Source organism: Elephantulus edwardii, unplaced genomic scaffold (genome assembly GCF_000299155.1).
Source record: "Elephantulus edwardii isolate Elephantulus edwardi_28Jun2011 unplaced genomic scaffold, EleEdw1.0 scaffold00227, whole genome shotgun sequence".
In the NCBI taxonomy this organism is placed as follows: Eukaryota; Metazoa; Chordata; class Mammalia; order Macroscelidea; family Macroscelididae; genus Elephantulus; species Elephantulus edwardii.
In genome coordinates this window covers 3,359,912-3,370,969 of record NW_006399977.1, presented here as the reverse complement: position 1 = coordinate 3,370,969, position 11,058 = coordinate 3,359,912, and positions in this window count along the sequence as shown.

Below are 11,058 nucleotides of genomic sequence, written 5' to 3'. Positions count from 1 at the left end.
GCATTGAGTTGGAAACTACTCATAGCTGACCCTCTAGCAAGTTTTCACAGGCTTTAAATTGCACTAGATACTGCTCATCTTTCTACTGAGGAGAAGCTGGTGGATTTAAAGAATTTAATTTTATATAATCAGTTATTTATTTTTTGCAAATACCTTTTTAAGAAACAAAACAAAACACACAACTGGTGACTATACACATAGACCTCACCTGATGGACTACAGAGGAATCAGACTGAGTGCATCTGTGGAAATAATCATTGAAGACACCCAAACTCAGCCATCAAAATCAGTCAAATTTTGAATGTGGAACAGACTATCAACACTCCTGTGAAAGTTCAAATTGAAGCTTAACAAGTTAAAACAAATCCACAAAAGCCAAAATATGACCTTAAGTCTATCCCAGCTGAACTTAAAAACCATCTCAAGAACAGGTTAGAGGCATCAGGGTTATCACTGCTGATGTCAAATGGATCTTAGTGGAAATTAAAGAATACCAAGTTTATGTTTTATTGACTATACAATTACATTTATTTGCCTGTGGATCACAAGAAATATTCTCAGTGGCTAACACTGAGGATAATAGGAATCCTAGAACACTTAATTGTGCTCTTGCAAAATCTGTACTTAGACCAAGAGACTATTGTCTCAAAAGAGAAAGGGAACACTTCATAGTTTAAAATCAAGAAAGGTGTGTATCAGGACTGTATCCTTTCTCCATACCTATTAAATCTGTATACTGAGCAAGTAATTAGAGAAGCCAGACTTTATAAAGAAGGATGTTGCATCAGCTTTGGAAGAATACCCATCAACAACCTATGTTATGCAGATAATACAGCTTGGCCTACTGAAAATGAAGAGGACTTGACGTGCTTATTGCAGAAAATCAAGGACTAAAACCTTCAATATGTATTATACCTCAAAATCAAGAAAACAAAAATCCTCTTCTCTAGGCCAATAAGCAACTTCATGATAGATGGAGAAGAGACTGAAATTGTCAATTATTTCATCTTGCTTGGATCTACAATCAACACCTTTATTACTGTTGTTGTTATGTGCCATTAAGTTGAATTTTACTCATAGCAACACTATGTACAAGAGCTCTGAACCCTGCTCTATCTTGAGGCAACTTTATTGTCTCTGACACACCTACGCTCATTACCCCAGTCACTGAATCAATCCATCTCATCCAAGATCTTCCACTCTTGAGCTTTCCCTCCATCCTTCCAAGCATGATGTCCCACTCCAAGGATTGGTCACTCCTTGGAACATGCCCAAAGCATATCAGATAAAGCTTCCAAATCTTTGCCTCCAAGGAGCAGTCTGGTTTCACCCTCTCCAGCTCAAACATGTTTGTTCTCTTAACAGTCCATGGAGTATATTCAATAATCATCTCCAGCACTACAACTCAAAGGCATCAATTCTTCTATCTTTCATAGACATAGCAGTCTGATGCATAGCAAGTAATTGTGAAGACCATGGCCTGGATCAGGCACAACTTAGTTCCTAGATTGAAATTGTCACTTCTCAATACTCCGGAGAGGTCCCTGACAGCAGATTTTCCCAATGCAATTTGTCTTTTGATTTCCTGGCTGCTGGTACCAAGTGTTTGCAATTGTGGAGCCAAGCAAGCTAAAGCTGGTAACAGTCTCTTCACTGTCTATCATGATACTGCCAATTGGCCCAGTGGTGAGAATCTTTGTTTTCTTGATGTTGCGCTTCAATCCATATTGAAGGCTGAAGTCCTTGATGCAAATGCTTCAGGTCTTCCTCAGTTTCAGCAAGTGAAGTTGTGTCATCTGCATAACATAGGTTGTTGAGTCTTCCTCCAATCCTGGTGCCACATTAGTTCTCATAAAGCCAGCTTCCTGGATGATCTGTTCCGCATATAGATTGAAAAAGTATGGAAATAGGATGCATCGCTGGTGTACACCTTTCCTGGTTTTGAACCATTCAGTGTTTTCTTGCTCTCTTCTGATGACTGCCTCCTGATTCAAGTGTAGGTTTCACGTAAGGATAATCAAGTGTTCTGGGATTTTCATTCTTCTCAAAGTTAACCAGAATTTGTTGTGATTTACATAGTCATTAAATGCCTTTGCATAGTCAAGGAAACACAGATAGATGCTCCTCTGATACTAGCAGTCAGGAAATCAAAAGATGAGTTATACTGGGAAAATCTGCTGTCAGGGACTTCTCCAAAGTACTAAGGATTAATGATGTCAGTTTAAAAACTAAAGTGCACCTGATTCAAGCTATGATTTTCTCAATTGCCTGTTATACATTGCAAAGTTTGATAATGACTAAAGATGACAGAAGAATAATCTCTGTTTTTGAATTATGATGTTGAAAAGAGCACTAAGTATCTCACGGACCACCAAGAGAACCAATAGGCCAGTCATAGAGAAAGTGAAGTTGGATGCTTTTGGGAGACAAGGATAGTGAAACTTCATCTCACATACTTTCAGCCTGTTCTTAGGCAGAGTCTGTCCTTGAAGGACATCGTGCTTGGAAAGGTGAAGAGTCAGCCTAAGAGAGTAAGGCCTACAACAATATAAATTTACACGATGACGGTAACAATAGTCTCAAGTATGTTGGAGATGGTGAAGGAGTAGGATAGTGCAAGGTTCAGAGCTACTGTTCATAGGGTCTCTATAAGTCACATTTGACCCAATGGCACACACCAACAAAGCATATATATTCAAGTGTTGAATATACCATGGACTGTAGGAGAACAAACAGTTTTGTCCTGGAGAGGGTGAAACTGGACTGCTCCTTGGAGGCAAGGATTCTGAAGCTTCATCTGACATACTTTGGACATGTTGCAAGGAGGGACCAGTCCTTGTAGAGGGACATCATGTTTGGGAGGGTGAAGGGACAGCACAAAAGAGGAAGACCCTCAATGAGATGAATTGATTCAGTGACTGGGGTAATGGGAGGAGGTATGTTGGAGACACTAGGTTGGCACAGGATAGAGCAGTATTTAGGGTTCTTGTACATAGGATCGCTATGAGTTGCAAACAACTCAATGGCACATAACAACAACAACACATTGCATCTCTGAGGAATCACTCCCTTCAACTGACTGGCTGCTCATAGTAGGTCTAAATAGGGAGGTGATTTCAGTCTACGATCTGTTCAACAGAGGACTACATCGTACTTGCCCAACCAGAGAATCATGGACACCTAAATTGACACACAGTCTAACCTATCACAATTTGTTATATAAATACAAAATCTAAAATTCATGTTTAGAAAAGTCAAGTTGTAAGTAGAAGTTTTTCCTTACACAAAGTTGTATAATACTATTGTTGTTGGATGCTGTTAAGTTGACGGACTCGTATCATAGAGTCAGAACCGACCCGCTGACCCTCAGGCAGGTTTTCAGAGTCAGTTAATTGCACGGGAGGAGATTGTACATCCTTCTCCTAGGAGCAGTTGGGAGATTTGAACTGTGTGCCTTTGAGATTGCAATGCAGATTCTTACCACTAGGCTAACAGGGCTCCCTGTTGTTGTTGTTGTTGTTGCTTAATGCTGTCGAGTCGTAGACGACTCATAGCGACCCCATGAACGAACAGCCTGAGCACTGTTCGTACATAGAGTTTCCGGAGGCAAGCCATTTTGGAAGTGGATGCCGCTCCTGCTTCCAGGCTTGATTTAGTCGGGAAGCTCCAGCCAACACTGTCCACGTGGGTGCCCATTACCACGATAGTGACCCTATAAAAAACAGATCTGAACCATGTCTTACCTTTTCTTTTTAATATTTTTAATTTTAGTTGAGATTTTTAACAAAAATTTATAGAGAATTTGGATTTCCATTCATTCATTGTTGCACATTTTCCTCACTACCCACCAGGACCAGTTTGCTTTTCACTTTGAAAAAAAACATATTCTTTCACTGTTGCACAATTTCCTTCTTCACACCTGCCCCTGCCCCACCCAGTCCACTTTGCTATGCAGTTCTTATTCTGTACTCTTGTCATGCAAATAATATTTAATCATATATTCCTTTAAAACAGTTCTTTTCCTCATCTGTTTAAATGCAGTGTACATTATTTATCCCCGCTTTTCTTAGCTCCCTCCCTCCATATCAGTCTTGTTTTATAACAATGGCATTATACAGTATTTGTGCTTTTGTGACTGAGATATTTCACTCAGCATAATGTTATCTAGAGTTACTTATTTTGTATAATATTTTATGACCCTGTCTGTCTTATCTTTCATTATCCTTATCATCCTTGACACATATCAGCCCATTGCCACAGTTTCTCACTTGTTACTAATAACAGGTTGTTGTTGTTGTTGTTGTTATGTGCCATTGAGTTGCTTGTGACTCATAGCAACCCTATGTATAACAGCCCTAAACTCTGCTCTTTCTTGTGCCAGTCGCACCAATCCCGATTACCCCAGTCACTGAATTAATCCACCTCATAGAGGGCCTTCCCCTCTTGTCCCTCCACTCTACGAAGCATGATGTCCCTCTCCAAGGACTAGTCCTTCCTTACAACATGTCCAAAGTATGGAGCCTCAGAATCCTTGCCTCCAAGGAGCCACCTGATTTAACCCTCTCCAGGATGAATCTGTTTGTTTTCCTAGCAGTCCATGGTTAGAATGTGTTTTTAATAAATTTCCTTCATTGAATTGAGAGTGTTCCATTCAACTTCCAATTTGTTAAATTTTTTTGTTCTTTTAAATCAATGCTTATGGCATTTAATAAAATGGTTATATTGTTTTTCTCATATATTTACTAATGTGATTAATAATATTTGAATGTTAAAACAACCTAGTAAGTCAGGCATAAGATAATTTGGTGATGGTATGTTTTTCTTTGTATGTATGTTGAGTCTGATTTAATAACATCTTCTTAAGGATTTTTTTGTTGTGTAAAAGTTTATAGCATTTCTTCTTTTTTAATATTCTTTCTGATTCTAGTATTAACTTTTCACATAGCTGGATAGATAAATAGATAGATATAGATATCTTCTCATCCATGAAGTTAGCAAAAGGTGAGAACAGAGACAGAGGAAGAACAGACCAAAATGGATGTCAGAAGAAGCTCTGAAAATTGCTCTAGAGTGTATAGAGAAACCAAAACAAAGGGGAGGGATGCTGAAGTAAAAGAAATGAGTAGAACTTTTCAAAGGACAACTTGAGAAGACAAAGCAAAATACTATAATGGAATGAGAAAAGTGTTGGAGAATAAAAAGGGAAGGACTCACTCAGCATTTCTCAGGTTGAAAGAATTTAAAGTTGAGAGCTTATGGGGAAAATCTTGAATGATCCAGGAAACAATAAAAGATAAGGGAATACAAAACTGGATAAATTATGTATATTATATTGAAACAGATGAGGGAAAGAACAGATTAGAGGTGATATATGCTTGAGTATTATGGTTAGCACAGGAATCCAGAATTAAGATTGCATAGAGAAGTGTACTTGGTGTGGGGGGTGGGGGGAAGAGATGGGGAATTGTATACTAGTGAAGGAATTTTTTTTTCTTTTTCTTTTCGGGGAGGGGAGCGAACTGGTGGGGAGAGGTGGGCAGGGAGAAAAGTGCGGCAATGAATGAATGGAAATCCAAAACCTCTGTAAATGTCTATTAAAATTAATAAAATTTAAAAAAGATGAGGGAATACATAGAGCAACTGTTCCAAAAAGAATTGGCAACACTGAAAATATGTATTAATTAGTCCATGAGAATTCAGTTAACCATGAACAGTGATAGAGTGCTAAGATAATAAAAAGCAATATGTTATTGACCTTCCTTTATTAAATAAGTTGGTAACTTTATCAAAGTTATTAAGAGCCTCCTGATTCCCAGACTTTGGGCTAGGGGCATGGGCTACTAAAATGGTTAAGACTCAGTTACTCTGTGCTATGCTGTGCTTTAGTTCTGAAAGTTTAGTGTGTATTTGTTAGTCTGAAAAGTCCAAGATAGTAAGTGCATGTGTCTCAATAGAGAAAGCACATGTATAAATAAAAGTACGTTTTTGAATTCCTCACAGAGCTGATAGACTTACTGGAGTTGGCATTCAGAGAACATCCAAAGGGCCTATTAATCCAGCAATACCCCATTTTTAGAATAATTTTGACAAACTGAAGACTATCTGGGAGCAAGAGACCAAGGAAATGAAAGGTGTGAAAACCAGGTTATACAAAGAGTGATATAAGCCATCGGGAATGTTTATCCAGCATTCCACTGGGAATGCTGGGGGAGAAAGATTGAGGTTGCAGGTGGGCACATCATTTAGATGACTGAGATATGACATGTAGAAGATGATTAAATTCATTCTGAGGAATGTGTGGAGGAGAACCATAGCAGTAACTGAAAAATATAGGCTGAGCAGGTACTGTCTCTGTGCAAGAGGAAGATGTGAATCATCTCTTGCAAAGCATGTGAGAAAAAAGGTCTCAGTAGTAGGAAATGTCTAGGTTGTCCTCATGTGTAAGGTCTCATGATTCATCCCAATTTCTCACAACCTCATACTGACTAATAGTATAGAAAGTGAAAACAGAAGAACTTGACTACCTTGATTCTCAATTTAATGAGAATTATCCCCCAAGGATAAGACCTAGCTCTGGCCTTAAGCAATCAGTTAAGGAGACTGAACCCAAAGATTAGGTATATGAGGAGTCAAGCTTCAAAGAGATAGATTAACAGCATTTTCTGCCATCTTTTACCTCTGCTAAGGGGTCACAAGAACTTGTGTTTTCCAGAGATTGCCTATGAGGGCCTGCCAAGAGATCAGGCAAATGTAAGCACGCATGCAGACTTTGTCAACATGTGACAATTTAGGAAAGACCAGAGACAGCAGTAAGCAGTTGGAATTTCTGAGACTACTGGTTCAGTGGGAGAATTCTCACCTTTCACACTTGGGTTGAATTGCTGGCCAATGCACCTTAAGCACTCACATGTCAATAGAGACTTGCAAGGTACTCTGATGCTGGGCAGAAGCATAATTAAATGCTCTCAGATTTCAATTTTTCTCAATATTTGCCATAATGTGTTATGATTTACACTGTCAAATGACTTTGCATAATCAATAAAGCACAAATAGGCATTCTGGTATTCTTTACTTTCAGCCAGAATGCATCTGACATCAGCAATAATATCTCTGATACCAAGGCGTCTTTTAAATCTGACTTGAATGTCTGGCAGTTCTCTACGTACTGTTTTAGCAGTTTTTTTCATGATCCCCCACAGTACTTTGGATACATAGGATATTAATGATGTTGTTTGATATTTCCCCATTGTGTTGGATCACTTATCCTAGGAATGGGAACAAACATTGATCTCTTCCAATTAGTTGACTAGGTAGCTGTCCTCCCAATTTTCTGCCATATTTCCATCACATCCAAAGTTGCATTTGTCATATGAAACATTTCAATTGGTATCCCAACCTATACCTAGACCAAGAGGCTGTTGTGTGAGCAAAGCAAGGAAATACAGCATGGTCTAAAATTAGGAAAGGTGTGTGTCAGGGTTGTATCCTTTCTCCGTAACTGTATAATCTATATGCTGAACAAATTATTTGAGAAGTTGGACTCTTATGAAGAAAATGTGTCATCAGAACTAGAGGAAAACCTATCAATAACCTGCATTATGCAGACGACACAACTTTTTTTTATTAATAATTTTTTAATGCAACATACATATTTTTTTCACTGTTCATGGTGTATTTGGTGTTTTAGTTGGTATGCTACTGTTGCAATGGCAACATGTATTTTTTACAGCATATTCTTTCCATTTAATTTTTCCCCATTCATTCATTGTTGCACATTTCCCTCCCTGCCCACCCCACCCCCAGTTCATTTTTCTCTTTGACTAGAAAAAAAATTCTTTGATTGTTATACAATCCTCCCCCCAAGTCCACAGTCCACTTTAGTATGCATTTCTTTTTCTTTAATCTTGTCATGAAAATAATAACTAATCCTGTATTCCTTTTAAACAATTTTCTCCTTCATCTGTTTCAATGCAGTACATATTATTTATCCCCTCTTATCTTAGGTTCCCCCCAACCCCAAATGTCAGTCCCATTTTACAACAGTGGTACTTTGCAATATTTGTCCTTTTGTGACTGAGATATTTCACTTAGCGTGATGTCCTCCAGGGTCAGCCATTTTGTGTAATATTTCATGATTTTTTTTGTTTTTCAATGCAGCATAATATTCCACTGTGTGATTATACTATAGCTTTTCTATCCATTCATTTGTTAATGGGCACTTGGGTAGATGACACAACTTTGCTTGTTCAAAGTGAGTACTTGAAACACTTGTTGAAGAAGGCTAAACAATGCAGCCTTCAACCTAAGCTGCACCTCGACATCAAGAAAACAAAAACTCTCACTACTGGACTGATAGGCAACATCATGATGGATGGAGAAAGGATTGAGATTGCAAATGACTTTGTCTTACATAGATCCATAATCAATCACTTGGTACTAGCAGTCAAGAGATCAGGAGTCTTATTGCACTGGGAAAATACGTAGTCAGGGCCATCTCCAAATTATTGCAGACCTCTCCAAATTATGTGCCTGATTTAGGCAATGGTCTTTATAGTCACTTGCTATATATCTGAGAGCTGGACAGTGACTAAGGATTACAGAAGAAGAGTTAATGCCTTTGAGCTGAGGTGTTGGAGAAAAGTATTGAACACCCCATTGACTATTAAAAAAAAACCAAACACAACCAAAAACAAAACAACAACTCACAACAAAACAAAAGCAAATACATCTTGGAGAAAGTGCAGCCAGGATATACCTTGGAGAAAAAGATAAGACTTCACCTCACATACTTCAAGCATGTTGCTAAGAGAGGCTATTCCTTGGAGAGGGACATGATCCTCAGAAAGGCAGAGGGTCAGTGAAAAAAAGGAAGACCCTCGACTAGGTAGATTGACATGGTCACTGCCGCAATGAGCTCTAATGTGTCAGGAAGTGTGAGGATGGCACAGGATAGGACAAAGTTCGGGTATGTTGTTCATTGGGTTGATATGGGTCATACTCAACTTGATGCCACCTAACAACAATGAAAACATAGGTAAGCACTCTCATCAATAAACCAGACAAGAGTTCCCAAGGGTATGAGTGCAATCCCGTTCAGTCAGAGAGGAAAGGTTCAGAGTGCACCAGACCCTTTCTGTTGTACCCAAATTGCAAAGTCAGATTTATGGAATCCTAGCTGAGTCTTGAAAGTGGGTAGGGAGCACCTCAAACCATAGTTCCCCAGCACTTTGAGCAGCTTAAGACCTGATTACTTTAAGGCCTGGTCAACAAGCTGCTGGTCAAACATGCTGAGACGCCAGGCTCCCTGGGGACCTATTTATGTTTCTACTGAAAACCGGTGTGTAATATCAAACTCCTGAAAACAAAATCACAGTCTAAATGAAACTGTGGGAGCCGGCTATTTAGAAGAGCCTGCTGGCAAGTTCTCATGCAAGGTCTATAACCACCCCCAGATTTATCTGTTTTATGACTTCGAATTTTTACGTATTGTGTTCCCTTGGAGCAAGGCACACCCTTATATTGAGTTTCCCCACAGTAGAGTCTTTGTGCTGGGTCAGTGGCTTGAAGGGTTTTCACCATGACTGGCTTCTCCCAGGAGGGTTCCTGGGTCACCCAGGCCCCAGTTAGACCAAACTCCTTCCCCCAGGTGCCAGGGCTTCCCTGTCTAAAAGGGAGTAAATAGAAAGCACATTTTTTTGTGTGCTTGTGCTTTGTTTCAACTATTTTAGAATACTGTTATGTCTTACCTGATTAGCTTCCAAATTTAGACGGATGTATCATCATGATAATGCAGGTAGATACCTGCATACAGAAAGAGCATAAGTAGGTATGTCACATGCGTGTGTAGGGACAGGATAGATGCTTCAGACACTCAGCCCATGTGTATTGAGCATTTATGGCCTTCTGGTTTCTGTACGATCTTTCTGGGGGGTGAGGAGGTGAACACTATTAATTCTAGTCTGTCTACAGTAAGCTATGTATGCTGTAAAACACAGCATAGTCTGTGGCTGCCTCATCTGGAGACAACTGGGGAGGATTATACGTTGAATGGAATCTGGAAGTTGAAACTTTGGTGGAAAAACATAAAGGAAAGAGAAGTTCAAGAGTGAAGACAGCAGGTGTCTAAGAATCTGCTGACCTTTGTGGCAGAGTGGCTTCATTCAATTGAACCCATAACTGCATTCTTCAAGGAATCTTAAACTTCATTTTCCAGATCTCCTATTTTTTTATAAACCTATGAACTTCCAATATGCTCTGTAGTCCTGACGCTGCTGGTCTTGGTACTTTGTGCCGCAGGAAACACTGACAGGAAATGTAGGCCAACCAAGGGAAAAGGCTTCCTGTCCAGTTATTTTGCAGTCTATAGTGTGAGAGAAGAGGAGAATCCAGCATTCAAGATGTTGGTTCTGGGACAACACTATAAAAACTGCTGCTAGGTGCTGTTGAATTGATCGCTCTTGTGACAACCTCAGGTAAAACGGAGTGAAACTTTCTGTGCTATTACCATGAGTTGAGAGTTGAATATTAATTCTATTGTTTGATAGTTTCCACCTAGAGAGTTTCTGGCTAATTTTTGGAAATAGATCACTAAGCCTTACCCAGCATCATGTTGTTGTTGTTGTCATTGAATTGTATACAATTCATAGTGACCTATGAAAAACAGATCTGAGCACTACCCTATCTTGTGCCAAGTTCACAATCTCTGACACACTCTTGCCCATTCCCACAGTCACCGTGTTAACTTACTTGGTTGAGTGTCTTCCTCTCTTTAGCCACGCCTTCACCTTCCCAAACATAATGTCCCTCTTCAAGGAATAACCTCTCTTAGCAACATGTCCATCTCAAACACACTTATTCCCACTGCTCTGGTCACAGAATTGAACCATCTCATCAAAGGTCATCCTCTCCTTCGCCGCCCCTCCACTCTGACAAACATGATGTCCCTCTCCAAGGGCCAGTCCCTCCTTGCAACATGCTCAAAGTATGTCAGACGAAGCTTCAGAATCCTTGACTCCAAGGAGCATTCTGGCTTCACCTTCTCCAGGACAAACCTGTTTG